The 5,014-nt window shown below is 39.9% G+C and overlaps 1 non-coding gene across 1 annotated transcript; it reads right to left on the reverse strand.

The window, feature by feature from the left end:
- Nucleotides 1-4,432: 4,432 nt before the first annotated feature.
- Nucleotides 4,433-4,539, reverse strand: LOC141597803 (small nucleolar RNA R71). The gene has a single exon (XR_012523018.1). It is a non-coding gene; the product is annotated as a small nucleolar RNA R71 (small nucleolar RNA).
- Between the last annotated feature and the right edge of the window lie 475 nt (nucleotides 4,540-5,014).

Consider the following 5,014-nt stretch of genomic DNA (forward strand, 5'->3'; position numbering starts at 1 on the left):
TAGTTCTTATGTTTTAGTTGAATGTCATTATGAGTTCAGTTCTCCTAGTTAACAATTTTTGTTCAATGTTATTTTGTATTTGCTTTTCATATATACTTTTGTACAATCAAAGAAAAAAAAATTGCGCTTACACTCGATTTTCATAGTAAAAAATTAACGCACTTCCATCAATTAAATCTTAGATACGCCACTGAAAGATACCCGAGCAACTGAGCAAGTCATGTTTGGACAAGTCGAACTATGCAGCTGACAAACATGTAGGATAATAGTACGTACTACTTTTTATTCCACTCAAGTACTCAACTTTCACGAGCATCTCCTCCAAATAGACTTGAGGCCTAATGCTCCATGATCTCATGGCGTCTGTCTAATTCAATCAAGAAAATAAGTGGTCTAGGTTCTCAATGAAACTGTTGTTGTCGAGAAACTTATGGAACTGTCCGACAATGAAAAGTTGAATGTCATGATGGTTCTCAATAGATATGTGGTGATCAAATTACCAGTCAAAAACTACCTAATATAGAAAGGTAGCGATCGCCCAAACCTGTGTGCCAATCTTCGGCCCGGTCAATGGAATAGGTAAACAAATAACCGCAACGACAAATTAATTTACCAGTAGAGAATCAAACCAATTATGGAACACTAGTTATCAATTTAAATTTTTTATTGAGTTGGTTTTTGGACAATACAAAAATTTCTTTCTATTTTTGTAGATTTATGTATTATGTATACAAAGCTGTTAAAGTATAAGAATCGTTGAATAATATGGCTCAACCATCATCATAAGGTCCCGAGTTTGAATCGTGCGAGGCCTTAAAATCTCATAGATGCATGTATGTACTTTCAACACATTGGATTAGGTAGGTTTATGCATTATCCATTATTCAGCTGAAAGGACATGCAAGTAAATGAGTAATGACTAATGAGGCGTGCTAAAGTATAAAAATAATTAATTGAATCTCAATTATCAACTTAAGATTTTGATTGAGGTGATTTTCTTACAAAAGCATTTTATATTAGTAATCTACTTTCTGAAATTGAAAGGAAATAGTAATGGTTGAGGAACGCTCGCATACTAGACCTGACCAACACTACAGGCCGATCAACTCGACTAACTTGTACAGTCAGATCCATGTTTTTACAGCCTACCTTGAGTCGTAAGACCACTCGGCTGTTTTAGGGCTCAAAAAGATGAGCCCCACTTGCCAAAGCCTGCCAAAAAAAAAAAGGTATGTGAGCCGGGTTAGAGCCAAGCCTGAGCTAACCATGTTTGTACAGCCCGTCATTATGATAAATTGATAACAAATGACCGAGAAAGAGAGAGTAGGACGAAGTCTTCATTCTTTCATCAATTGTGGGCTCTTTTAATTATTCAATGTTGGGTCGTTCTCCCGCTTGTTTATTAAGCCATTATGCTATTCATATCTTCCTTTTAATATTTTTCCTACCTTGAATTTTCAATGGCGTATTGATCCTTACGTGATCTTATCTTCAATTTGACTATTTGAGGTGACAAGTGCTCCTTGCCTTTATATTTAAAGCCATGTGTTCAATTAGTTACGGCATCCACCTTCTATTTTGAGCCTTTATCTGGGCTAATTAAACACATTTGAAATGTTTCTTTTAAAGGAATAGTGTATTGTATATGATAAATAATAACATTTTAAAAAAAAAATCTCAATATTAGAAAATGGGTATGAAGTAATGATATAGGACCCTTTTACGCCATTTTCCCCTCTAATTTCATGCCAACCGACTCCATTTGAGTCGGTTTTGATCGTCCTTTCTCGCATTTTGTGTCCCGATTCCCTTTACTATGACATTTTGGCCTCCTTGCAGAAATTGAGGCGGGAACGAGTGAAATGAAGCAAGGAAGACGGGTTGCCTAGACTCAACATGAAAGGAGGAAGAGAATGAAGCTGAAGGGTGTTCAGTAGGTAGGCGGCGGCCAAACCTACTGGGAGTGCAAATACATACGACCAAGATCGAAACCAAGCAAAGAGGTGTTCCCCGGTGGCAGCGGCGGTCGGCCATTACTGGGAGAGCAATTGAGTCAAGATTTAAGGAGTTCAGAAACCTCCCAGTAGGTCAATGGCCGAATCGACCGTCGGCCGGTGGAGAGTGCGTCAAATGCCGGAAGTCAAGTTCCAAGTCAAAGGTGTCCCAGTAGGTGGGGGTGGCGGCGGTTGACCGGCCGTGCCTACCTGATGACTTCCAAAATTCATTTCAACTTCCAGGGATCTCCCAGCCGGCCAAATGACCGGCAGCCGGTTGACCGGCCCGGAGTGCAGTGTCGTGTTTTAAAGCCCATTTCAAATCACACCCTAATTTTATACAAGCCTATAAATACCCCCTCCTTAAACCCTTTGTACACACAACCCTAGATCTCAGAATATTTCCCTTTCCAAGTTTCAAACTTTGTTAATCATTTTGATAATCTTTCCTTAATTAGACTAGTTCTTCAATTAATTAGTAATTGAAATTGGGTTGTAAGAAGATTGAAGGTCCCTTCTTCTTTGTTTTTCTATCCTAATTCCTTTCTTGCTATTTGATTGGTATTATTTCCTCTCCCTATTTTCATTTGTTTACATTTGTTCTTCCTTCAAGTTTGTTTGATTGATTGTTGTTAAATTTGCATCTTTGTAGTTTGATTGTTGTTGTTTTTCACCATTGTTCACCTTTTCATTGTTCATCTTTTCATTAATTCTCTTTCCTTTGTTCATCTTGGGCTAGTTGTCCTCAAAGACTTAATCTTTGAGTTGATTGTGTTAAAGATTATGTCTTTTAGTTTGTTCATCCTTGTTATTAGATTAAAACATTCTTTCTTCATAATTATTGTTGGGTTGTTGCATGTTTAGAAGTAGAATTCATCCTATCACCATGTTTATGCTTAAAGACTCTATCTTTGTTGTTTATTTTGCCTTTAGAAACATGATTAGTGAGTAGTCTCCTTCTAGGACTCGGTTTGACCCGATATGGGTAATTTCACTAACTAATTATCACTAAGGCTAATTTGTGGGGAAAATTGGTGAGGGTAGTTTAGAGGGTTTTGCATGTTTAAGGTTTGGGTTTTGGGTAGCGTCGACTTGTGACCCTTGACCACCAACGGAAGTTGGTTAGGTTGTAAGTTGGGTACCCAAAATTTGACCTTGTAACCGACTAAGGTTGAGACCGGAAGGGAGAACCGAGGGAGGGTGCCTCTAGACTAACGTTTGAAATCGACCTCCGGAAGGAGGAGTGGGATGACCCGGAATACGATGAGTACTTAATGACCTTGACCATTTACTTGACCTCCTTGGGAAAATGCATGTTCTTGGGGTTGTCGGGTTTTGAGTTAGGGATACCAACTTTCGAACCCGGGAGGGGGGATAGTTGGAGTTGCTAGTGTCCTTTTGCGAGACCGGAAGGGAGGTTCTAGGCAATTAGAGCCATCTCCTCCTTACCTTTCTACCCCTTCTTGATTAGCCAAGACGATTAGTATGCGGAATTACTTACATTCGTGGGAGAACCGAGTTCTAGTCCTTCTCTTTATTTGATCTATCCCTTATCTTTTAGCTTGTTCTTATCTTGTCTAGTTTATAGCCTTTAAAATTTCTTAGTTTCGTGCTAGTTTGTTACCACCCTCTTTGTTATTTATCGACTTAGCTAAGCTTGTGAATTAGAACGATTAGTACTCCACCTACTCCTTGTGGGATCGACCCTTTAGAGTGTACAACGATAAAATCGTGCACTTGCGAGGTTTAACTTGAGACCATCAAGTTTTTGGCGCCGTTGCCGGGGAGTACGGCTTGATATTAATCGTTTTTGTTCTAGTTTAGACTAAGTCCTTTGTTACTAATCCTTTCTTTCAAGTGCTTAGGTCTTTTGCATGAGTAAGCGTCGAAGACGAGGTCAACCAATATATCAACTTGACCGCGAAATTGAAGCCACGACAAGAAGACTTAATTCTCTAAGAAGAAGGGGTTTACTTGATACACCACCAATTGAATAAGTTAATCACCAAGAAGCTACCGAAGTGTTTGAAAATCCTTTTGGGGTTTTAGAAGAAGAACCTAACATCATGGGTGATCCGGTTCCGATAAGAGACACTATGGCTCCTAAGCACATAGTCAACCCAAGCATCCAAAGGCCAAGAATTCAAGCTAACAACTTTGAGATTAAAAATGCCTTGCTCAACCTTGTTCAAGACAACCAATTTGGAGGAGGTCCCTTGGAGAACCCAAATGATCATCTAAATGATTTCCTTGAAAATTGTGATATGTACAAGTCAAATGGGGTTTCCGACGACGCGGTTCGCCTTAGGTTGTTCCCCCGTTCTCTTAAGGGTTCGGCCAAGGATTGGTTGAAGAATTGTGACCCGGATTCCTTCAAAACATGGGATGAGTTGGCTTCGGCATTTTTAAACAAATATTTCCCACCCTCAAGAACGGCCAAAGTCAAGAGTGAACTACAAAGCTTTACTCAAGAAGAGGATGAGACCTTATATGAGGCATGAGAACGGTATAAGAAGCTCCAATGGTTATGCCCTCACCATGGCATCTCCGAGGCCGAGCTAGTGAACAACTTTTACAAAGGGTTGACTCAAGACCTTAGGCTTTCATTGGATGCGGGATCGGGAAAAGGTGCCTTAGACATTTTGGGGCATAAAGCGGCAAAGGAACTAATTGAGGACATGGCCTCAAGAACTATGGAATGGGGAAGTGATAGGCAAATGAGAAAGGGCAAGAGCAAGGATTCTAATTCGGTTTTGAATGTGGAGGTTAAGGGTATGCTAGATGAACTCACCCAACAAGTTGCTTTGCTAAATTCAAAACCTAAAGGCTCCGATATGAGGCAAGTCTTGTCGTGTGAGTTGTGTGGTGAACAAGGGCACACTCCCATTGGGTGTCCCTTGATTGCACCCCTCCAAGAAGAATGCTACGAGCAAGCAAATGGAGTTTGGGAATCAACTAGTGCAAGGCAAGGGTTCAGCAATAATAACAACAACCAATTTGTCAATGGAAAAAGAACTCAT

The sequence above is a fragment of the Silene latifolia genome, chromosome 8, assembly GCF_048544455.1.
Source record: "Silene latifolia isolate original U9 population chromosome 8, ASM4854445v1, whole genome shotgun sequence".
Classification (NCBI taxonomy): Eukaryota; Viridiplantae; Streptophyta; class Magnoliopsida; order Caryophyllales; family Caryophyllaceae; genus Silene; species Silene latifolia.